General features: G+C 43.8%; 1 protein-coding gene across 2 annotated transcripts in view; it reads left to right on the top strand.

Annotated features, from left to right (window-relative positions):
- Positions 1-6,565: 6,565 nt before the first annotated feature.
- Positions 6,566-26,106, top strand: part of LOC137342632 (CD276 antigen-like) — a 36,092-nt gene continuing 16,551 nt past the window's right edge. For both annotated transcript variants that reach the window (XM_068006666.1, XM_068006665.1), the window contains exon 1: positions 6,566-6,673. The gene's annotated coding sequence lies outside the window, so the exon portion shown is untranslated. The remainder of the gene's footprint in view (positions 6,674-26,106) is intronic.

Raw genomic sequence — 26,106 nt, 5'->3', positions numbered from 1 at the left:
AGGATGAAGCTGAAAGAGAATTTGGAATCTTAGTAGACTCTACAATAAACATGTCCAACCAATGCAGAGTGGTAATCCGTAAAGCCAACAAAATGTTGAATTATATAGCCAAAATGGTAGAATATAAGTAAGTGGAAGTAGTGAGCAAAATTTATAGTGCCCTTGGCCACCCAAACCTTGAATACTACATCCAATTCTGGTCACCAAGAAACATGAGACATTCAAGTGCTGAAGGCGGTGCAGAGAAGAGTCACAAGACTGATTCCTAGTGTCAGGGGTCTGCCTTACGAGGAAACACTGGGGTTTTCACCTAGAAAGATGATCTTACAGAGGTATATATATTGCTAAGGGTATAGAAAAAGTTAATCCAGAATATTACTTTAAATTATGCTGCAGAAGTAGATCTAGAGGACACAGGTTCAAGCTAGTAAAAATGTAATTTTAGGACAGGTATCAGGAAAGTCTTCTTCACACATGTGGAATAAAAAAAAACCCTAGAATCACTTAGAAATAATTGGATGCTACAATGGAAGTGTTGTATAAACCATATTTAACAGATTCGAGAGCCCATGAGTCAATGATACATTGACAGATTTTTTTTTTTATTCGTTCATAGTATGTCGGTGTCACTGGCGAGGCCGACATTTATTGCCCATCCCTAATTGCCCTTGAGAAGGTGGTGATGAGCCGCCTTCTTGAACCGCTGCAGTCCGTATGGTGAAGGTTCTCCCACAGTGCTGTTAGGAAGGGAATTCCAGGATTTTGACCCAGCGACGATGAAGGAACGGCGATATATTTCCAAGTCGGGATGGTGTGTGACTTGGAGGGAAACGTGCAGGCGGTGTTGTTTCCATGTGCCTGCTGCCCTTGTCCTTGTCCTTCTAGGTGGTAGAGGTCACGGGTTTGGGAGGTGCTGTCGAAGAAGCCTTGGCGAGTTGCTGAAGTGCATCCTGTGGATGGTACACACTGCAGCCACAGTGCGCCGGTGGTGAAGGGAGTGAATGTTTAGGGTGGTGGATGGGGTACCAATCAAGCAGGCTGCTTTGTCCTGGATGGTGTTGAGCTTCTTGAGTGTTGTTGAAGCTGCACTCATCTATGCAAGTGGAGAGTATTCCATCACACTCTTGACTTGTGCCTTGTAGATGATGGAAAGGCTTTGGGGAGTCAGGAGATGAGTCACTCGCCACAGAATACCCAGCCTCTGATCTGCTTTTATAGTCACAGTATTTATAAGGCTTGTCCAGTTAAGTTTTTGGTCAATGGTGACCCCCAAGATGTTGATGGTGGGGGATTTGGCGATGGTAATGTCGTTGAAAGTCAAGGGGAGGTGGTTAGACTCTCTCTTGTTGGAGATGGTCATTGCCTGGCACTTGTCTGGCGCGAATGTTACTTGCCACTTATTAGCCCAAGCCTGGATGTTGTCCAGGTCTTGCTGCATGCGGGCACAGACTGCTTCATTATCTGAGGGGTTGCGAATGAAACTGAACACTGTACAATCATCAGCGAACATCTCTATATCTGACCTTATGATGGAGGGAAGGTCATTGATGAAGCAGCTGAAGATGGTTGGGCCTAGGACACTGCCCTGAGGAACTCCTGCAGCAATGTCTTGGGGCTGAGATGATTGGCCTCCAACAACCACTACCATCTTCCTTTGTGCTAGGTATGATTCCAGCCACTGGAGAGTTTTCCCCCTGATTCCCATTGACTTCAATTTTACTAGGGCTCCTTGGTGCCACACTCGGTCAAATGCTGTATTGATGTCAAGGCCACCAAGGCAGTATTTATTTTATTGATATTGACTGTGCACTGAGACTACAAGTAAGCAATAAACATCTAGATGCTCACAAGTAGAAGGCCCATTGAAGACTCAACACACAATACCTCTCATGGTAGTTTGTAGCACTGGGACTCAACTTGTGTTACAAATCACACCTATTTATATATTTATACAGATTAGCAAACAAGCATAGCTGAACTGAGTTGTTAGTTCCACCTTTTTAATTGCCTTTCAACTGCTGTCTTTGCCTCCCTTGTTGTAACCTTATTTATTCCAGATGGCCCCAGTTCAGTTATCTCATAAGAAATAAGAAAGAAATAGGAGCAGGATTAGGCCATACGGCCCCTCAAGCCTGCTCCGCCATTCAATAAGATCATGGCTGATCTTCGACCTCAACTCCACTTTCCTGCCCGATCCCCATATCCCTTGATTCCCCCAGAGTCCAAAAATCTATCTATCTCAGCCTTGAATATACTCAACGACTCAGCATCCACAGCCCTTTGGGGTAGAGAATTTCAAAGAGTCACAGTCCTCTGAGTGAAGAAATTCCTCCTCATCTCAGTCTTAAATGGTCGACCCCTTATCCTGAGACTATGCCCCCTAGATATAGACTCTCCAGCCATGGGAAACAACCTTTTCAGCATCTACCCTGTCAAGCCCCTCATAATCTTATATATTTCAATGAGATCACCTCTCATTCTTCTAAACTCCAGACAATATCGGCCCATTTTAAGGCCTCTCTCCGGATGGGTGAATTAAGATGCGCTGAATGGCCTTCCTAATTCATAATTAGGTTTCCTCTGGGTGCTATGTACAACAATATTGTAAATGCATCCCCTTCTAACACTTTCTTCACATTCTAGACAAGAAAAAGCAAAAAGCTTATTGTCTAATAGGTAATCCCTCTCTCACCTATGGCGTCCAACCTCTCTCTTTCCACTGCAATCTTTCTTGCAATATTTTATCAATATTGCTATGGTCAGTGTTTTCTTGAACTTTCCTCTCTTGCTCTGTATTAACTGCAAATTCACTGTTCTACAAACTCTTCCTTCTCCCTGTATTTCCATTGTGCTGAAATCGAGGTTCATTTCACTGCTTTCCAACTCTAATTAATTATTTTCCAAAACCTCAAAACTGTGGAACTCCTTACCTCCTTCAGCCTTCAGCACAAAATCTAAAGGGACATTTTATTAGTATTTTACTTACAATTTCCTCCTCTCCTGAAGGTGGTAGCTCATGTGGTGTGTGGTGCACAGGTGCCAATAGCTGTCCAGTACACCAATGTGAGTCCATTCTTCAGTTCTGAGGACAGATGTTGATGGACCTACTGTGTATTTTATGATGCACAGATTTCCAGCATTTGCGGGGTTTTTTTCTTTTTATCCATTCTTCATGTCTAAGCCTAGACAGTGAGTATTGGCAAGTTGTTTGGACATAGGGGTATCCAACTGACCTAGATCATGATCCTCATTTAACATCCACATACACACTCTTTCCAGCACGGGTCATGGGGCAGTAATCAAGAAAGGGAAACCTGGCTGACTTCTTCCAGCCCTAGCTAATTATAGTGCCCCACTATTTTCCTGACTGAGATCAGCTAACTCAGCATAGACCTGGCATCATCCTGGTCTGTACTAAACCAGGTGGAGCATTTATCCACATCAGGATACCCTGTTGGAATACTTAAATTGAAACCTTGCTCTGACACTGTGATATTTTTATTAGAGTACTATGATGATTCCTCCTCATGTTTCAAGCAGTGCTGCATGGCCAGTGCAGCATCTCTAATAATGTAAAGAGGGATGAAGATTTGTGACTGTCTGACTTCCAGACACTGAATATTTCTTCTTTCTGTTTCATGAAGATGGCAAGTAACCTTGAACTGGTCTCATTCGCCACCTGATGATCATTTACAAAACAGCACTGACAGGACCTGTGAGCAGATTGCCTCTCTGCTGAGGAATTGATATGTGGGGGATTACAAAGAGTGGAGAAAATTTGAATGAAAAATAAGGGGAAATTGTGACTTATTTGCACATCAGTAAAAAGCATCACGATACTTTGCCACTTTAGTCCACTTGTAATAAAATTTTAGGCAATGTGAGAAATGGGAAATGTGTGGCTTTCAGAACAGGAATTTTCAGATTTGTTAGCAAGCAGCCTTACTGTGTTTAATGATAACTACCAGCAGAAACATCTCCTGAGATTTCTGACCTTTTAGCTCTTTATCGCTCCTGACATCAGTATAAACTTGTAAAATTTATGCGCTGAATTTGGTGGCAATTTTGTTTTAAGTATTCTGCTGCTGCTTCGCTTTAGTAGCTTTTCTTCTCCACCTGGGAGAGTGGGACAATCTTAGCCATGAACTTCTTCACAGTGACGCTCAGTATTAATCAACAAGAGATGCATTTCCTTACAGCAGGACTAATCCTGTTAATTATTTTTGTCTTGAATCCTTTCCCCATTCAGACAAAGTGGTGGCAATATCCTCACAAGATACAAGATATAAAACACTTAAGACTAAAAAGTGGTAACATTTTAGCTGAGTGCAAATGAATTTGAGCTATGTTAGTTTGTCCTTCCCATTGAGGTGTCAAACCATATACCGAAAATAGACTCAAACAAAAGGCACTCACACCTACAATCCTCAGCATGAGAGTTGGATGTTCTATAGCCTGTGAGGTATATTTAAAACATATCATGAGCTATACCACAATGTTCCTCGCACAATGAGTTCGATTTTAAATAAGGTATCTGGAGATAAGTTGAAATACTTCCCCACATGGCGGAAGAGAAATCAACTTGCATCACTGGCATGAACCAATTCAAGAGGAGCATAGATAGAGAGGGCTGGGAAGAGATCACCTTACTGCCCAACTGTTCTGGAAATAAAATATAGAAGGGGAAAAAACAAAAAGGTATTTATTATATGAGTGAATTATTATTATATGAAAAAAGATCATTTAAAAGAATCCTGAATGTAGGGGAAGAATTAAGGGGAAGCTAGATAAGCACATGAGGGAGAAAGGAATAGAAGGGTATCCTGATAGGGTTGAATGAAGTAGGGAGGGAGGAGGCTCGTGTGGAGCATAAACGCCAGCATAGACCAGGCTGTAGTTTCGATGTAACAATGTCTGTTCAGGTGACATTGGCATAAACATACAGAATGCTTTTAGCCTTGTATAAATACCAAATTCTGTGCTCCCAGCAGGAAAGCCAAGCTCAAAGGGAGCAGAGGTCAGAGATGAGAGCTATTGCACTGTAGCCCCAATTCTCTGACCCTCACCCCCTGTGAGGCACAAATCCCCATTGGGAGCCTGGATCATGGAATTTAACCAACCATTTTATGTATTCTGGTAACTAAACTATACAATCTAAGCATGTTCAATGGAAGATTACTGGGGAGAAGCCATGGAGACATGATTTAAATATTTGTAGGATAGATGAATGCTCTGTTTTGCTCATGACCCCAGAAATGTTGGAAGTTGCATACTGAAAAATCCCAATATGCAGCCTATATTAGTGCCACACTACCACCAATATAAACGTATCTGATGATTAGATCAGGATCCACTATTTTATAATGCTTTTCAACTGTGTTACTTAAGAAAAATGACATGTCTTAGAAGGTGTTACTGTCAGTCTGTGGGAATTTGAGCAATAATATTTATACCAATGAGTCAAGAAGACTCATTACACAATCCCTTCTGTCACAAGACTGTCTGGCTTCTGGTTCTTATCCAAGGCTCAAGGCTGTTTGTCTGAAGAAGATAGTTCTTCTTTGTTTAGTCGACACCTCCTGCTTCAATAACAATGATAACTTGCATTTATATAGCGCCTTTAACATGGTAAAATGTCCCAAGGTGTTTCACAGGAGCGATTTTCAAACAAAATTTGATACCGAGCCACATAGAGATATTAGGACAGGTGACTAAAAGCTTATCAAAAAGGTAGGTTTTGAGGAGCGTCTTAAAGGAGGAGAGAGAGGTAGAAAAGCGGAGAGGTTTAGGAAGGCATGGTGGAGCACTAAAAATCAGGAATGCGTAAGAGGCAAAAATTGGAGGAGCGCAGAGATCTCGGAGAGTTGTAGGGCTGGAGAAGGTTACAGAGATAAGGAGGGGCGAGGCCATGGAGAGATTTGAAAACAAGGATGCGAATTTTAAAATCGAGACATTTACTGACCGGGAGCCAATGTAGGTCAGCAAGTACAAGGGTGATGGGTGAATGGGACTTGGTGTGAGTTAGGATATGAGCAGCAGAGTGTTGGATGAGCTCAAGTTTATGAAGGGTGGAAGATGGTAAACAGCCATTTTGTCTCATCACAAAGATCACATATTGTAAACAATTTTACAACACCAAGTTATAGTCCAACAAATTTATTTTAAATTTCACAAGCTTTCGGAGGCTTCCTCCTTCCTCAGGTGAATGTTGTGGGAACAACATTCCTCAGGTGAACAACATTCACCTGAGGAAGGAGGAAGCCTCCGAAAGCTTGTGAAATTTAAAATAAAATTGTTGGACTATAACTTGGTGTTGTAAAATTGTTTACAATTGTCAACCCCAGTCCATCACCGGCATCTCCACATCAAAGATCACATAAGGCAATTAACCCTTTTGCTTGGACTATGGCTCGTCCATGAGTGAGCTGACCTGATCACACATCAGTGCTGAAGCTTTGCGTTTTATGGACAGGACAGGTTCCCAACCCTCCCGCTTTCGGCGGGAGTATCCCGGAATGGGCAGCGCTCTTTGTCTGCGCTGTGCGCGCATGCGCAGTACCCGGGCTGTCAAGGCTGAGCGCTGCTGATACTTTCGCGATTCGGAATGAAACGCTTCATTGCCCCTGTTGTGAGGATGACCGAATCCGGGCCAATGCAGTCGCCTGGAAGCTCCGTGAGTCCCGAGAGAGCAACTGGGGGAGGGAGAGGGGAAAACACACAAACGGGGGGCGGGGCGGGGCGGGGGGAGAGAAACACAAACTGGGAGAGAGAGAGAGAGAGAAACACAAACTGGGAGAGAGAGAGAGAAACACAAACTGGGAGAGAGAGAAACACAAACTGGGAGAGAGAGAGAGAGAGAGAGAAACACAAACTGGGAGAGAGAGAGAGAGAAACACAAACTGGGAGAGAGAGAGAGAAACACAAACTGGGAGAGAGAGAGAGAGAGAAACACAAACTGGGAGAGAGAGAGAGAGAGAAACACAAACTGGGCGAGAGAGAGAGAGAGAGAAACACAAACTGGGAGAGAGAGAGAGAGAAACACAAACTGGGAGAGAGAGAGAGAGAGAGAAACACAAACTGGGAGAGAGAGAGAGAGAGAGAGAAACACAAACTGGGAGAGAGAGAGAGAGAGAGAGAAACACAAACTGGGAGAGAGAGAGAGAGAGAAACACAAACTGGGAGAGAGAGAGAGAGAGAGAAACACAAACTGGGAGAGAGAGAGAGAGAGAGAAACACAAACTGGGAGAGAGAGAGAGAGAGAAACACTAACTGGGGGAGAGAGAGAGAGAGAGAAACACTAACTGGGGGAGAGAGAGAGAGAGAGAAACACAAACTGGGAGAGAGAGAGAGAGAGAGAAACACTAACTGGGGGAGAGAGAGAGAGAGAAACACTAACTGGGGGAGAGAGAGAGAGAGAAACACTAACTGGGGGAGAGAGAGAGAGAGAAACACTAACTGGGGGAGAGAGAGAGAGAAACACTAACTGGGGGAGGGACTGTCTGCTTCTCTTCCGCGGCATTCTCCGCGCCCATGCGTTCCTGGAGAAGGAGCGCGCAGTGTCTACCGGTACGCTTGATGCTTTCCGCGACTGGTGGGCACCGCAGGGATGGAGTGCAACTGGAGAGAAACACAAACTGGGGAGGGAGGGAAATAGAGAAACACAATCTGGGGGAGAGTTCATGTCAGCCTGTGATATGCGCTGTTGTATAATGTGTTTTATTACTGGAGTCAGGCTGCTTTGGTGCTGCTCACTGAGGACTGAGCCTTACCTTCCCGAAGTTGGGTTTCAGCGGTGGGGTGTGGGAGATATTCAGTGAATTGAATTAGGTTTGGTTTTGGTTTTATTATTTTTATAACTTGCTGTGCCGTGTAAAAAGTCATAAAATTGTTCGAAAACTTATGTTAGAAGTTATTTATATCGATTATGTTTTTATTGAATCAGTGGTATTTACTTGGTGTTTCTTATTGCAGTCGATACTATAGAAACATCATAAACGTTTTTATTTAAACATTACTTATCCTTAATTCTTTCTATTCTTTGGTGTTCTCTGATTTATGAATTATGTTATCCATCTCACTATATTAAAAAAAGTCAAATATTTTATTCGGGGCTTGGTGTTACTAAAACACTCAATTAAAGTAAATGCAATTAAGGGCATTTGCAAACAGTGGGCAAATGTCATGTGATTAAATGTCATGATTAAGCATCATGAGTGGTGTCACGTGATTGAATGTCACTCCACACGAGCCTCCTCCCTCCCTGCCTCATTTAACCCTACCAGTATATCCTTTTATCCCCTTTGTGGCTTTAATTTATGAATAGTCCAAACCAATAGAATCAATGGCAAACAGCCTAGCTGCAGTTTCAACATTAATGGGCCTTGCTTGATGCATCCATGACATGAAATGCACTTTATGAATTACAGTAACAGCCAATATGATACAATATGAAACAAACTGAGAAAGTCAGAGGTACATGTGCAGTAAATGCCCCCAGTTGTTCGAGCTCAAGTTGCGGGTTTCTGAGCTAGAGGGGCGGCTGGATTCACTGCACAGTATAAGGGAGGCTGAAGGTTTCTTGGATCGTACGTTCTAGGAGGTGGTCACCTCGCAGCCACAGGACTCAGGACAGCAAGTGGGTGGCCATCCGAAAGGGTAGGAAGAGGCAGGCAGTGCAGGAACCATCTGGCTGTGTGGCACTCTCAAACCGATATCCGGCATTGAACACCAGTGATGGTGACGATACCCGGAAGGAATGAAGTCCTGAGCATGGCACCATGGGGCAAAGGGCTGCACGGGGGGTGGGGGGGGGAAGCACAGTGAAGTGTAGAAATGCAGTGGTCATAGGGGATTCGATAGGGGGACAGACAGACATTTCTGTGATCGCTGACATGAGTCCTGCATGGTGTGTGGCCTTCCTGATGCCAGGGATGCAACATTATGGAGAGGGTGCAGAACATTCTGCGGGGGGCAGGGGAACAACCAGAAGTCATGGTCCATGTGGCTACCGACAACATAAGAAAGAAAAGGGATGAGGTCCTGCGGTCAGAGTTTCAGGAGCTAGGGAGGAAGTTAAAAAGCAGGACCTCAAAAGGTAGTAATCTCTGGATTACTCTCAATGTCACGCGTTAGTGAGTACAGAAATAGGAAGCTAAGGCAGGTTAATGCGTGGCTAGAGACATGGTGCAAGAGGGAGGCCTTCAGATTTTTGGGGGATTGGGACCAGTTCTGGGGCAGGAAGGACCTGTTCAAGATGGATGGATTGCACCTCAAGAGCTGGGACCAATGTCATCGCAGGGAGGTTAACTCGTGCTGTGGGGGAGGGTTTAAACTAATTTGGCAGGGGAATGGGTACTAGGATGGAACATTAGAGTGACTACAAGAGTAGGTCAGAGGCTGGGTATTCTGTGGCGAGTGACTCACCCCCTGACTCCCCAAAGCCTTTCCACCATCTACAAGGCACAAGTCAGGAGTGTGATGGAATACTGTCCACTTGCCTGGATGAGGGCAGCTCCAACAACACTCAAGAAGCTCGACACCATCCAAGACAAAGCAGCCCGCTTGATTGGCACCCCATCCACCACCCTAAACATTCACTTCCTTCACCACCGGCGCACTGTGGCTGCAGTGTGTACCATCCACAGGATGCACTGCAGCAACTTGCCAAGGCTTCTTCGACAGCACCTCCCAAACCCGTGACCTCTACCACCTAGAAGGACAAGGGCAGCAGGCACATGGGAACAACACCACCTGCACGTTCTCCTCCATGTCACACACCATCCCGACTTGGAAATATATCGCCGTTCCTTCACCATCGCTGGGTCAAAATCCTGGAACTCCCTTCCTAACAGCACTGTGGGAGAACCTTCACCACATGGACTGCAGCAGTTCAAGAAGGCGGCTCATCACCACCTTCTCAAGAGCAATTAGGGATGGGCAATAAATGCTGGCCTCACCAGCGACGCCCACATCCCATGAACGAATAAAAAAAAAGGAGAAACAAGGTGCACAGAAGACTGGGAGAGACAGATAACACTATGGTAAGAAATAGTACAACATTAGGTGGGATCAGACTAAGAGAGAATATGAGAAGGTCTAAGATAGGTTTAGAGTGCATGTGTGTAAATGCACGAAGCGTGGTAAGTAAGGTTGGTGAGCTGCAGGCGCAAATAGCCACATGGGAATACGATGTTGTGGCAATAACAGAGACCTGGCTCAAAAAAGGGTAGGATTGGGTACCAAATATTCCTGGATACAAGGTGGTCAGGAAAGATAGGGAAGGAGAAAAAGGAGTGGGGGGTGGCAGTATTGATTAAGGAGAATATTGCAGTGCTGGAGAGCGAGGATGTCCTTGAGGGGTCAAAAACAGAATCTATTTGGTTAGATTTAAGAAACAATAGAGGTGTCATTACACTACTGGGTGTATTCTATAAGCCACCAACTAGTGGGAAGGATATAGAGGAGCAAATTTGCAGGGAAGTTACAGAGAGGTGCAAGAATTATAGAGTAGTGATAATGGGGGACTTCAATGTTCTAATATAGACTGGGATAGTAATAGTGTAAAGGGCAAAGAGGGGGAGGAATTTCTGAAGTGTGTTCAGGAGAACTTTCTTGATCAATATCTTTCCAGCCCGATGAGGAAGGAGGATTGCTGGATCTAGTTCTGGGGAATGAATTGGGTCAAGTGGATCAAGTGTCAGTGGGGGAACATTTAGGGAACAGTGATTATAGCATCAAAAGGTTTGGATTAATTGTGGAAAAGGACAAGGAGCAATCTAGAGTAAAAATATTCAATTGGAGGAGGGACAATTTCAGTGGGTTGAGAACGGATCTGGCTCAGGGAAATTGGAATCAAAGATTAGCAGGCAAAACTGTAATTGAACAATGAGTCGCCTTTAAAGAGGAGATGGTTTGGGTACATTCTCATGAGGGGGAAAGGTAGGGCAACCAAAGCCAGAGCTCCCGGGATGACGAAAGAGATAGAGAGTAAGATGAAGCAGAAAAAGGGGGCGTATGACAGATGTTAGGTTGATAATACAAGTGAGAACCAGGCTGAATATAGAAAGTACAGAGAAGTGAAAGTTGAAATAAGGGGGGGCAAAGAGAGAGTATGAGAATAGACTGGCGGCTAACATAAAAGGGAATCCAAAATTCTTCTATAGGCACATAAATAGTAAACAGGTAGTAAGAGGAGGGGCGGGGCCGATTGGGGACCAAAAAAGGGGAACTACGCAGGGAGGCAGAGGGCATGGCTGAGGTACTAAATGATTACTTTGCATCTGTCTTTACCAAGAAAGAAGATGCTGCCAAAGTCACAGCAAAAGAGGAGGTAGTTGAGATAGTGCATGGGCTAAAAATTGATAAAGAGGAGTTACGAGAAAGGCTGGCTGTACTTAAAGTAGATAAGTCACCCAGTCCGGATGGGATGCATCCTAGGTTGCTGAAGGAAGAAGGGTGAAAATTGCTGAGGTGCTGGCTATAATCTTCCAATACTTCTCTGATATGGGGGTGGTGTCAGTGAACTGGAGAATTGCAAATGTTACACCCTTGTTCAAAAAAGGGCATAAGGATCAACCCGGTAACTACAGGCCAGTCAGTTTAACCTCAGTGTTGGGGAAGCTTTTAGAAACGATAATCCGGGACAAAATTAATAGACACTTGGACAGGTGTGGATTAATAAAAGAAAAATGTACGGAGTCGTACAACACCAGGTTATAGTCCAACAGCTTTATTTAAAATCACAAGCTTTCGGAGCTTTGCTCCTTCGTCAGGTGAGTGAAGGGTTGACGAAGGAGCAAAGCTCCGAAAGCTTGTGATTTCAAATAAAGCTGTTGGACTATAACCTGGTGTTGTACGACTCCGTATATTTGTCCACCCCAGTCCATCACCGGCATCTCCACATCATAATAAAAGAAAGCCAGCATAGATTTGTTAAAGGCAAGTCGTGTTTAACTAACTTGATAGAGTTTTTTGATGAGGTAACAGAGAGGGCTGATGAGGACAAAGTGGTTGATGTGTATATGGACTTTCAAAAGGCATTTGATAAAGTGCTATATAATAGGCTTGTCAGCAAAATTGAAGCCCATGGAATAAAAGGGGCAGTGGCAGCATGGATACAAAATTGGCAAGTGACAGGAAACAGAGAGTAGTGGTGAATGGTTGTTTTTCGGACTAGAAGAAGGTATACAGTGGTGTTCCCCAGGGATTGGTACGAGGACCGCTGCTTTTTTTGGTATATATTAATGACTTGGACCTGGGTGTACAGGGCACGATTTCAAAATTTGCAGATGACACAAAACCTGCAAGTGTAGTAAACAGTGAGGAGGATAGTAATAGACTTCAAGAGGACATAGACAGGCTGGTGGAATGGGCGGACACATGGCAGACGAAATTTAACGCAGAGAAGTGTGAAGTGATACATTTTGGGAGGAAGAACGAGGAGAGGCAATATAAACTAAATGGTACAATTCTAAAGGGAGTGCAGGAACAGAGAGACCGGGGGGTAAATGTGCACAAATCTTTGAAGGTGGCAGGATACGTTGAGAAAGCAGTTAAAAAAGCATACGGGTTCCTGGGCTTTATAAATAAAGCCATAAAGTACAAAAGCAAGGAAGTTATGTAGAACCTTTATAAAACACTGGTTCGGCCACAGCTGGAGTATTGTCTCCAATTTAGGAAGGATGTGAAGCATGTGTAAGAGGAGGTTTGATAGAAGTGTTCAAAATCATGAAGGATTTAGATAAAGTAAATAAGGAGAAACTGTTTCCAGTCGCATTAGGGTCAGTAACCAGAGGACACAGATCGGTAAAAAAGCCAGAGACGACATGAGGAAACATTTTTTCACGCAGTGAGTTGTTATGATTTGGAATGCACTGCCTGAAAGGGTGGTGGAAGCAGATTTAGTAGTAACTTTCAAATGGGAATTGGATAAATACTTGAAGGGAAAAAATTTACAGGGCTATGGGGAAAGAGCAGAGGAATGGGGCCAAATGGATAGCTCTTTCAAAGAGCCGGCAAGGGCATGATGGGCCCAATGGCCTCCTTCTGTGCTGTACGTACTATGATACTTCATTGACATGCTATATCAATGTTGAGCCCTGTGGCGCTACATTAACACGCACACAAGCAGTCTGAGAACACAGTCGTCCTGATCTGTTAGAACCTGGATATCTTTCATCGTTTTATTTTATTTTTTGACACTTTATCTCACAATTATGCTGTTACTTATAGCATTTGGTAACCCTTTGGAGTCAAAGCCATAAGTGTAGCTGTGAAAGGTTATCAAAACCTTAATGTCATATGATGACATCATAATTGATAGTAGACAGTACTGTGGGAAAACAAAGTGTGACTGTGAGGCTACTGGAGACATTCCAATTCACGCAACAATCCAGATCAAACATAAAATGAAAATGTAACTTTTCAAATTTTAATTGTGTAGAATCATAGAATGGTTACAGCACAGAAGCAGGCCATTTGGCCCATCGAGCCCATGTCAGCTCTTTGTAAGTGCAATGCAGTTAGTCCCATTCCCCCCCTCTTTCCCCGTAGCCCTGCAAATTTTTTCCGTTCAAGTATTTATCCGATTTCTTTTTGAGAGCTATGATTGAATCTGCTTCCATCACCCTTTCAGGCAGTGCATTCCAGATCATAACTGCTTGCTGCGTAAAAAAGGTTTTTTCTCATGTCGTCTTTGATTCTTTTGCCAATCACCCTAAGTCTGTGTCCTCTGGTTCTTGACCCTTCCACTAATGGGAACAGTTTTTCTTTATTTACTTTATCTAAATCCTTCATGATTTTGAACACTTCTATCAAACCTCCTCTTAACCTTCTTTGCTCTAAGGAGAACAATCCCAGCTTCTCCAGTCTATCCACATAACTGAAGTCCCTCAAACCTGGAACCATTCCAGTAAATCTTTTCTGCACCCTCTCTAAGGCCTTCACATGCTTCATGATTTTGAACACCTCTATCAAATCTATATACCATTGCAAATTTTATTGATGTAATGCTCTCCCAGCAGGTAGTACTTTCACCCCACTCGAGAAAATACACCAAAAACCTCTGACTTTCTCGTTTGATTTTGTTGAAGTATCATATTGGCTGTTACTGTAATTCATACAGCACATTTCATGTCATAGATTCATCGAGCAAATACCATTAATGTTGGAACTGCAGCTAGGCTGTTTGCCATTGATTCTATTGACTTGAACTATTCTTAAATGAAAGCCACAAAGGGCTGCAGCAAAAGACTGACATACAGTCCATGCCATTGAGATGAAGCAAATCTTGGCTCTGATCTGGGGACTTGTTTATGTAACAATGTTAAAATGGAAAAGCAAATAAACTTATACAAAAGGTAAACATTTACTTTTAATTACTGAATTAACTTGAAATCCAGCTTCTCACGTGTCTTCAGTGAATTTCCCTCAGATTAACCATTTCTATTTTTTAATGTTTCACTCAGCTTCTGGATTTTTTTAAAATTTAAATGATGTGCAGGGATTCCCCCCCCACCACTCCCCACTCCCCACCCGAGAAAGACAAGTCAAATTGTCTATTGCCAGGATTACTCTGTGGCACCCCCGAGAGACTGTTTCACATTTAACTAGCAGGGGAATGATCCAGCATTCAGCACAGATCGCTTTGCGCAGGATTTCTTTTGCTGTTTTTCAGCAAGCAGTACTGGGGTGGGAGGGCACAGAAAATTAAGAAGCTGTTCCCAGCCTATTTCTACAACTGCCCTAATCTTCTGCCATCATTTCTGTTGAACTTCTGCCAGATCTCTTGGTTTGGTTCAGGTCGGTCTGTGCCAGCCAGATTTAACGTGTGAAGTCCACGTACAGATCGTCTCTGACTGAGGTTCCCAGTTCAGAGTTGTCACCTTCACACAGAACCTGAGTTTAAAGAAGTAGGGAGAGAGATTAGGTCTGTTAATAGTGGCATCAACTGGGGTGCCTGACTGCACCTTGTGCAGTGCATTGGGATTTCTGGCTATAATTACAGGACGAATGTCAGATTACTACTAGTTACAGTTAGGATATCAGGGTAGTACACCTGTTACTACCAGTTACATAGACAATCAGTGAGTTATTGTATTGCTGTTGGTTATGAGGTGTGTTGTTATGTTAAGAGTGTTATCTGAGTATTACAATGAGTTTTAAATTTTGTTTGTCAGTTTTTGCCTGATTATGCTCCTGGGAAGTGCCTTTTGGACATTTTACTATCTCAAAGGTGTTAAATAAATGCAAGTTGTTGTTGAGTTATCTGTGCAATTTAAGTGAATTACTATTAGTCACTGGTGGAAATAAAGGGGTAGAAATTGCTCGGAGCGGCAAACCAACACTCCTCGCCACTCCATAGATTTATACCAATCCACTAACTTACCACGGTCTTTTCTTCGGCCACTTCCTCGAAGAAGAAACATAAGAAATAGGAGCAGGAGTTGGCCGTACGGCCCCTCGAGCCTGCTCTGCCATTCATTAAGATCATGGCTGATCTTCAACCTCAACTCCACTTTCCCGCCTGATCCCCATATCCCTTGATTCCCTTGGAGTCCAAAAATCTATCAATTTCAGCCTTGAATGTACTCAAGGATTGAGCATCCACAGCCCTCTGGGGTAGAGAATTCCAAAGATTCACAACCCTCTGAGTGAAGAAATTTTTCCTCATCTCAGTCCTAAATGGCCAACCCCTTATCCTGAGTATGCCCCCTAGTTCTGGAATCTCCAGCCAGGGGAAACAGCCTCTCAGCATTTACCCCATCAAACCCTCACAGAATCTTATATGTTTTAATGAGCTCACCTCTCATTCTTCTAAACTCCACAGAGTATAGGCCCATTCTACTCAATCTCTCCTCATATGACAACCCTCTCATCCCTGGAATCAATCTAGTGAATCTTTGTTGCACCGCCTCTAAGGCAAGTATATCCTTCCTTAGATAAGGAGACCAAAACTGCACACAGTACTCCAGGTGTGGTCTCACCAAAGCTCTGTGCAATTGCAGCAAGACTTCCTTACTCTTGTCCTCCAATCCCCTTGCAATAAAGGCCAACATATCATTTGCCTTCCTTATTGCTTGTTGCACCTGCAAGTTAACTTTCTGTGTTTCCTGTATAAGGACACCCAAATCCCTCTGAACACCAACATTTAATAGTTTCTCACCATTTAAAAAATATTCTGTTTTTCTATTCTTCCTATCAAAGTGAATAACCTCACATTTCCCCACATTATACTCCATCTGCCACCTTCTTGTCCACTCACTTAACCTGTCTATATCCCTTTGCAGACTCTTTGTGTCCTCCTCACAGCTTACTTTCCCACCTAGCTTTGTATCATCAGCAAACTTGGATACATTACACTCGGCCCGTTCATCTAAGTCATTAATATAGATTATAAATAGCTGAGGCCCAAGCACTGATCCTTGCGGCACGCCACTAGTTACAGCCTGCCAACCTGAAAATGACCCGTTTATTCCTACTATCTGTTTTCTGTCCGTTAACCAATCTTCTATCCATGCTAATATATTACCCCCAACCCCTTATCTTGTGTAACAACCTTTTGTGTGGCACCTTATCGAATGCCTTTTGAAAATCCAAATATACCACATTCACTGGTGCTCCTTTATCTATCCTGCTAGTTACACCCTCAAAAAACTCTAATAGGGCAATTGTGTTCGACAAATCTTTCATTAAACAATGTTGACCCTGCCTAATCATATTATGATTTTCTAAGTGCCCCCTTACCACATCCTTAATAATAGATTCCAGCATTTTCCTGACCACTAACTGGCCTGTAGTTCCCTGTTTTCTCTCTCCCCTCTTTTCTTGAATAGGAAGCGGAGAAGAGAGAGAATCAATCTCTTCCCCTTGACCAATCAGATCGCAGCATTTTTGACCACTGCATTCACTGTCTCTGCCAGCTTGCAGCATTAAACCAGGAAGTAAAAGAGACAACATTTTCAATCAATGTAAAAGCAGTTAAAGACAGCGAGAAAAGAGAAGGTAAGAAATAATTGAATTAAATAAGACAGAAGGGAAAAGTAAAAAAAAATAATTTAATTTGAAAAAAGGTTAACAGCCAAAAACTATTAAAACAAGGAGTAATGAGACTCCACATTTTTAAAAATTAATTTTTAGTTGTTTGGCAGTCATTAAGGATGGGCAATAAATGCCGGCTTGGCCAGCGACGCCCACATCCCATGAACGAATATTAAAAAAAAATTAAGTTTAGATCAGTATTTTTAAACTTACCTATTTGGTGGCGCAATTAGTTACTTTCCAGCTGGGTAGATAAGAAAGTTTGCACTTTTACAATGATTTCTCTGACTGCAGTGAGCGATGTCCCTTTAATTCGAAGCTGTCATATCGCCAGCGAGCCACCAGGAGCAAGTTCTGAATTTCCACGTTTCACTGCGCACTTGCTCCTCCATTTTGCCACTAACAACAGAGAGCGCTGTTGAGCTCACCGTTATTTCGGGGGCAATTTCTTCCCCAAAGTTCCTCTCACCTCGGTTTCCCCCCCTTTCCCCGCCCTCGGTTTTATTTCTGCGCCTGTTCCTGCGTGGCATCCTGGTTCTTGGAACTTCGTGCACAACTGCTGCTGGCACGAAACCATAAGCAAAGATACTGAACTCTAGGGGACCCGACAAATTAGCATTTGCAGATGTCATGTGACCATACCTCCAGGAATACCTCCAATCAGAGTTGGCAACTTTTAGTCAGACTCCTGCAACAGCATGCCATTTCCCACTACCCGCCCTGGTGGTGAGCTCCCAGAGCTGGCAATACCGCCGGGAGCCCAACCAAAGTATTTAAATTAAGCTGAGCCCCAAAAAATTGCCAGGGTCAGCACCTGGTCACTCAGGTAGGCAGAAGTTGTGTCTCACTGCACTTTCGCTGATAAAAGTGCTGGAGAGGAAAATCTAGGCCATCTTGATTCTATTTAGTGGCCTGACTGAAAATTGACAGAATTTGTTAATTTGAGGTAAGCAATCTGGAATGATGGGCTCAAAGTTGTGACTTACCAATACCCACTGTCTTAGTTACATGAATAATGGCAGGTCCAGCAAAAGTTCCACACAAAGCTCAAAGCTGTGGAGATTCAGGGTAAACCTTGGGTATGGATAAGAAATTGGCTAAAGGACAGAAAACAATTAGAGGAGTCATTTTAAGGTGGGGGTAAGTGCTGGGTGAGTAGTCCAAGCACTCAGTGTTGGTACAACTACTATTTCTAATTTAGTTAAATGACCAAAAACCCAAACTGGTTGGCTGTGATGCTCTATGCAGATGAGTAGCCTGCTCTCACTCACTCTCAAGATTCACACATGACCACTTGGGTGAGGGACCGTCGGGTACCCGTCGCTTATGAAACCAAACCCCAGCACAAAGTCCAAAAGTTATTGGTAAATTGTAAAAAAACACAAAATCAGGGACGGAATTTGCAGATATTTAGGTTTTGTTGATCAGGCATTTATAGTTTTTCAGAATTTAGAATTAACAGGCATTGTTTAATGAAAAATGTCTAACAATTTTTTATTTTCATTGCTGTAACACTATGCAATTCTTGTGATATATTTCAATATAATTTATATCATGGTATTGTGCAATTACCCATAATCTCTTCTCAGGGCAATTTTTTTCCATTTGTTCATGGGATGTGGGCGTCGCTGTCCAGGCCAGCATTTATTGCCCATCCCTAATCGCCCTTGAGAAGATGGTGGTGAGCCGCCTTCTTGAACCGCCGCAGTCCGTGTGGTGAAGGTTCTCCCACAGTGCTAATTGGATATTTATGACCTGCGCACGCCCATCTGTCCCTTTATTTGGATGGAGCACTCTCCAGACAAACACAGGAAGTTTATCCCGCTGGGCTTTCAACATGTTTGGCACTGGGAGAGTTTATCACCACTCCAAGAGTTATTGAGCATTTAATCTAAATTAAGGTTCATTACACAATTGAGAATTGAAGACCAAAACACCCATCCCTTGGCTGGATTATATACTTGGAGGTATGGTTACATGACATCTGAAAATGTTAATGTATGTGCCTTCTAAAAGTTGGGTCCCCTGGAGTTCAGTATCTTTGGTCCTGATTTCGCACCAGCAGCTGTTGTGCAAGAAGTTCCAAGAACCAGGAGGCAATGCAGGAGCAAGTTTCACCATGATAGTCAGTAAATAAATGATTCCATATAAGCAACTGCAGTGCTGCACATTGAACTTTGCAAGTGTTTTTTGTCAGCTCAAGTGCTGAAGGATAGTGAAGAGTGTATACCCCTACATCACAGCAATGAAAATCCCCTGCTGAAATACTACTATCCACCCATAGACAGATTATTGAAAAACATATCATTTAATTAAATATCTGTTTTGGTGATTCCTATTTTCTAGTGAAACAAGTTTCTTGTTCCCTGCTACTGCTAGAATTAACATGATTATAAATTTAGTTAACAACAGAACAATTGCAAGCATCCATCAGTTTCTTGTAAAAACATCAGTTTCAATTTTTGTAAAAGAAAATTAGTTATAGCATTGCTTTCAGTGTTAGTTTGAATTTCTTTGCCAACACATTTTAAATTAACAATTTGACTTTATAAAAACTAATTGTATGATGCATAAAATGTGACTGAATAAACTGGTAGTAAATTAGAAGTTAAAAATGATCACATTATTTCAGTATTGCTTTGGTGATTCAGCTCGATATTCAGACCTGAATCACCAGTAGTGTCACTCAGAAAAATGTTTTTGTTCCCAGAACGTTGGGAAATATTCCCTTTTTAAAAAGGAAACTGATAAATAGAGGTTACCTGTTCAAATTGATGTTTACGTAAAGCATTTTTAAAATTTGAGAAATACAGAAGCCATTCCTTTAATGTTCTGCAATACTATGACGCTTTACTATTGGTGATCTATTTATATATGTTGCTTTGTGGAACTAAGTTATGTCAAATTGGAGGTTAGCGGTGGAAATGGGAGCCGATATCCACTCTGCGCATAACAATTTCTGTCAGTCGAAACACGTTCCCTCCCCTACTTGTTCTATAGAAATGTCACAGTGAAACTCGGTGTTAAACACTAGATGCAATAATTGAATCCATATATTCTTTCCGGTTGACCTCCAAGACCCGCGCAGTCATTCTCCCCTGCAGTACCCGCCCTCCGTGCACACAAAGTTACATCAATAGTGCAGGTGTGTCACCCAGCGATTTCTAATTGGACAAGGGAGCATTCCCGTGTCAAGTTACGGAATATCATATAACCTGGAAAGTTACGGAATATTCCAGAGATCTCCAGGAGAGAATTGGTGGTATTTTAAATTTGGATCTAATCTACAATCCACTTTGTTGTTTCTTCCTCGGGTTTCCTCCCACTGTCTTAGCTATTCACACATTCTTTGCTTCTCTAATGTATTTAATTTATTTTCATGCTGTAAGCAACATCTCAATCATTTTACCCTGTCTTGTTTTCCTGTTAAGTAGGTTACAGGTCATTCAACTGCGACTTCTTCTTTTCCCCCTTTTCTCCTTTGCTCTGATTTTATGAAAATACTTGTTTCTCTTTCATTAAGGGCTGTATTTCCAAAATGTTAACTTATGGGTTCTTTCCACAGATGCTAACTGATCTGCTGTGTGTTTCCAGCAATTTCTGTTTTTGTTTCTTTTCCTTGTAGAGGGACTAGGTCATTTTTTTTTAAAAAAGATAGTTCACCATAAAGATATCTGTACAAATGAGAAAGAAAATGCAGGAAAATAACATTTTTTACACTAATATCACTTTAATATTCATCATGGTGCCAGTATCAAAAATGTTTACTTTAGATAAAAAAAAATCATATTATACCCCCTCATGTTGCATTTTGTTTGAAGTCCGCTGATGCAGTCTATTACATGACAGCTACAGAGGAGTTACCCTGTTTCAAGTGGTGAAATTGACCTTTTGCAGCTGTTCACATTGATTGCTTTATAGATAAAAATTTCAACATTATCATTTAAAGTTCCTGGCACATGTTTAAATTTGAACAGACCACCTGGTTTTTATTAGCACGCCCTCCATCTAAGGTGGGCGGAGAAGGGTGTTTGTCGTTTTCCTGGTGGCATTGCCCTTCAAAACAGGACAAACAGCAAGTCTAGAATGTTTTAAAATTAGCAGCAAACAAACAAACTGATTTTGTCTACTCATTCAGGTACAGTCCTTTTGTTCAGAGAGGCTGGAACTGATCATCCAATGCAGTCAGACGGCTAACCATGTAAACTGGTATTGCAACAACAATACCTTGCACTTTGGTAATGCCTTCAACATAGAACAACGTCCCAACGCACATCACAAAGGCATGATCAAAAAAAAGGACACGAGCCAAAGAAGATAATATTAACCAAAAGTTTTGTCAAAATGATAGGTTTTAAGGAGACTCTTAAAGGTGGAGGAGTTTAGGGAGGGAATTTCAGAGCATGGAGACTGAGGGCATGGCTGCCAATGTTGGGGCACTGGGAGGGTGGGGGGAATGCACAAGAGGCCAGAATCGGTGGAAAAGAGAATTTGGGGGTGAGGGTTGTAGGGTGAGAAGAGGGTGTAGAGATAGGAAGGGGTGATGGCATGAAAGGATTTAAACATAAGGATGAGAATTTTAAATCAGAGGCATTGGGGGATGGGGAGCTTTGCATCAGTATTTACAGTAGAAAAAGAGGATAGCATGCCGGAAATCCCAAGAAAACTAATATTGAATCGGGGACAGGGACTCAATAAAATTAGCATAAGTAAAGCAACAGTAATGAAGAAAATAATAGCACTAAAGAGTGACAAATCCCCAGGACAAGATGGTTTCCATCCCAGGGTTTTAAAGGAAGTAGGTGAGCACATTTCAGATGCCCTAACTATAATCTTTCAAAGTTCTCTAGATTCAGGAACTGTCCCTCTAGATTGGAAAATTGCACATGTCACTCCGCTTTTTAAGAAAGAAGAGAGAGGGAAACTGGGGAATTATAGACCAGTTAGCCTAACATCTGTTGTGGGGAAAATGCTGGAGTCTATAACTAAGGATAGGGTGACTGAACACCTCGAGAATTTTCAGTTAATCAGAGAGAGCGGGCATGGATTTGTGAAAGGTAGGTCGTGCCTGACAAACCTGATTGAATTTTTTGAAGAGGTGACTAAAGTAGTGGACAGGGGAATGTCAATGGATGTTATTTATATGGACTTCCAGAAGGCATTTGATAAGGTCCCATATAAGAGAATGTTAGCTAAGATAGAAGCCCATGGAATCGAGGGAAAAGTACGGACTTGGTTAGCAAGTTGGCTGAGCGAAAGACGACAGAGAGTAGGGATAATGGGAAGGTACTCACGTTGGCAGGATGTGACTAGTGGAGTCCCGCAGGGATCTGTCTTGGGGCCTCAATTATTCACAATATTTATTAACAACTTAGATGAAGGCATAGAAAGTCTCATATCTAAGTTTGCTGATGACACAAAGATTGGTGGCATTGTAAGCAGTGTAGATGAAAACATAACATTACAAAGCGAAATTGATAGATTAGGTGAATGGGCAAAACTGTGGCAAATGGAATTCAATACAGACAAATGTGAGGTCATCCACTTTGGATCAAAAAAGGATGGAACAGGGTACTTTCTAAATGGTAAAAAGTTAAAAACAGTGGATGTCCAAAGGGACTTAGGGGTTCAGGTATATAGATCATTGAAGTGTCATGAACAGGTGCAGAAAATAATCAAGAAGGCTAATGGAATGCTGGCCTTTATATCTAGAGGACTATATTACAAGGGGGCAGAAGTTATGCTGCAGCTATACAAAATCCTGGTTAGACCGCACCTGGAGTACTGTGAGCAGTTCTGAGCACCGCACCTTCGGAAGGACATATTGGCCTTGGAGGGAGTGCAGCGTAGGTTTACTAGAATGATACCCGGACTTCAAGGGTTAAGTTACGAGGAAAGATTACACAAATTGGGGTTGTATTCTCTAGAGTTTCGAAGGTTAAGCGGTGATCTGATCAAAGTTTATAAGATATTAAGGGGAACAGATAGGGTGGATAGAGAGAAACTATTTCTGCTGGTTGGGGATTTTAGGAGTAGGGGGCACAGTCTAAAAATTAGAGCCAGACCTTTCAGGAGCGAGATTAGAAAACATTTCTACACACAAAGGGTTGTAGAAGTTTGGAACTCTCTTCCGCAAACGGCAATTGATACTAGCTCAATTGCTAAATTTAAATGTGAGATAGATAGCTTTTTGGCAACCAAAGGTATTAAGGGATATGGGCCAAAGGCAGGTATATGGGGCCCGATTTTACCAGGGGTGCGGGTTCCCGGCGGATGGGCAAGCGGGCGCGTTGGTAACGCGCCCGGTGAAATTAGTGGGTTTCCCGCGCGATCGCAGCAGGCAACCCACTAATTGGATTCACTTACCTGCTCCTCCGGGTTCCCCGCTGCTGATCTGCGCGTCGGGCGGGCTGCGCATGCCCAGTAAGATCTGTCAGCTGGAGGCGCTCTATTTAAAGGGGCAGTTCTCCACTGATAGATGCTGCAACCAATAGCAAAGATGACTACATGGAGCAGCCCAGGGGGAAGGCTGCTCCCAGTTTAATGATGCCTCACCCCAGGTATCAATACATGGGGTGAGGAGGAGGGGGAGGACAGAGATCTTCCACCCGGCGGGCGGGATGAAGCGGCCCGCCTCCGCCACCAGGAAGGCCTGGCTCGAGGTGGCAGAGGGGGTCACCTGCGCCATCAACATATCGCCCACCTGCATACAGTGCAGGAGGCGGTCCAATGACCTCAGTAGGTCAGCCAAACTGAGTACACGTAGTCTTTCCCCTACACTCCGTCTGCCACATCACTGCCCCCACCCCACATCTCCTTCGGCACTGCCAACACTACTCTGTCACATCACCCCTCATAACCACTCAAACCCCATCCTCATCTTACCTGCACCTACTCACCTCGCCAGTACTCACCCCGCCACTACCACGCAACCCAATCCTCATACAATCTCATGGCTCTATCCCATACTCACCCTCTCGTGCATCTCTCGCACGGCCAGCCTCACTCAACCTGCCACCACCTGTGCTGCAGCCACAGGGCATGCATCACATATGTGCAGTAGGCAGCGTAAGGCAAACGTGTCGTGAGCATGAAGGGGATGCACAAGGGTGTTTGAGGGTTTGTCATGGTTGTTACTTATATTGAATTTCAGAACAACTCACATCACACATTCTATTGGCACCACGACTGCCATGTCTTCGCGAATCCTGTCCGGTTTGTGCAATAATGCCCGCTCCTGGGTATCACTATGAGGACCCACCACTGATGCCACCCAGTGTGTCACTGCAGAGTGGGTGTAGGTGTATTTGCAGGGCTCTTCTGCGCAGACGACTGAGAGACATCGGCGATGTCCCCGGTGGCACCCTGGGAGGCTGTGGAGGAGAAGTTCGGGAGGGCAGTGGTGACTTTGACAGCGACAGGTAGGAAGATGGTGCACGGGCCAGCCAGGAGCAGTTCGGCATGAAAGAGGCTGCAGATGTCCACGGCTACATGTCGAGTGACTCTGAGCCTCCGTGTGCACTGCTGCTCAGAGAGGTCCAGGAGGCTGAGCCTCGGTCTGTGGACCCTGTGGCGAGGGTAGTGCCCTCTGTGACGCATCTCTCTCTGCGGTTGCCCTCCCTCCTGCTGTACAGGTAGATGTGTCACAGCACTGTGTTGTGGAGCTCCACGTGTCAAAGGTGGACGGCGAGGCTGGTGATGCTGTTCGCCCTCCGAGGAGGTCATGACTGCAGCTACGGCGGCCCCCATCCGCAAGATGTACCCCGGACCCCGGGGTAAGTGTGCAGGTTAGTGACTTTGACCGTCAGGAGGAAGGTGGTGGAGGCCAAACTTTGTCCCAAGTGAAAGAGTGGCCTCCTGCAATGGGTGAGGGTCTCCCCTCCCCCCCCCCCCCCCCACCTGTCAAGTGGACCTTTGCATCTGCCACAGGCTGACAGCTGCAACATGTCCATTCGATCTGGGAGTGTTTCCCCCATGTCCCATGTTGATCCAAAATCACACACAGTCCCTTAATCAGGTCAGTCAATGACCTGAAATAGCTAAGTAAATACTCTCAAGTGGCATCCCGCTGGCTTTAATTGCCTGCGGGATTCCCACCAGCGGGAGCTGCGCGCGCACGCCGGCGCGTCAGCGGGGAACCCGGAAGTGGGCGGGATCGAGGCGGGATCCTGGATTTCGCAATTTTCGAGGCCCCCCCGCCGAGAACGCACCCGATAGCGGGTGCTAAAATCGGGCCCATGGAGTTAGATCACAGATCAGCCATGATCTTATCAAATGGTGGAGCAGGCACAAGGGGCTGAATGGCCTACTCCTGTTCCTATGTTCCTATGTTCCAATGTTCCAATGTAGATCAGTGAGGACAGGTATGAACATAAGAACATATGAGATAGGAGCAGGAGTAGGCCATTTAGCCCTTCTAGCCTGCTCCGCCATTCAATGAGATCATGGCTGATCTGATTTTTACCTCAACTCCACTTTCCTGCCTGATCCCCATATCCTTTGACTCCCTTGCTGATCAAAAATTTGTCTAACTCAGCCTTGAATATATTCAAAGATTCAGCTTCCACCGTTCTTTGGGGCAAAGAATTCCAAAGGTTCACAACCCTCTGAGAGAAGAAATTTCTCCTCTTCTCCGTCTTAAATGGGCGACCCCTTATTCTGAGACTATGCCCCCTAGTTCTAGATTCCCCTATGAGGGGCAACATATGAACATACGAATTAAGAGCAGGAGTAGGCCATTCGGCCCCTTGAGCCTGCTCTGCCATTTGATAAGATCATGGCTGATCTGATTGCGACCTCAACCCTACTTTCCCGTCTATCTACTATAACCTTTGACTCCCTTGTTAATCAGGAATCTATCTAACTCAGCCTTAAAAACATTCAATGACCCTGCCTCCACCCTCTCTGGGGAAGGGAGTTCCACAGACTCACGACCCTCTGAGAGAAAAAATGTCTCCGCATCTCCGTCTTAAATGGGAGACCCCTTATTTTAAACTGTGGCCCCTAGTTCTAGTCTCTCCCACAAGGGGAAACATCCTCTCAGCATCTACCCCTTCTAGTCCCCTCAGG

The sequence above is a fragment of the Heptranchias perlo genome, chromosome 26 (assembly GCF_035084215.1).
Source record: "Heptranchias perlo isolate sHepPer1 chromosome 26, sHepPer1.hap1, whole genome shotgun sequence".
NCBI lineage: Eukaryota > Metazoa > Chordata > Chondrichthyes > Hexanchiformes > Hexanchidae > Heptranchias > Heptranchias perlo.
Note: the sequence above shows the minus strand (reverse complement) of the source record. Positions and strands in the feature narration are given on the sequence as shown.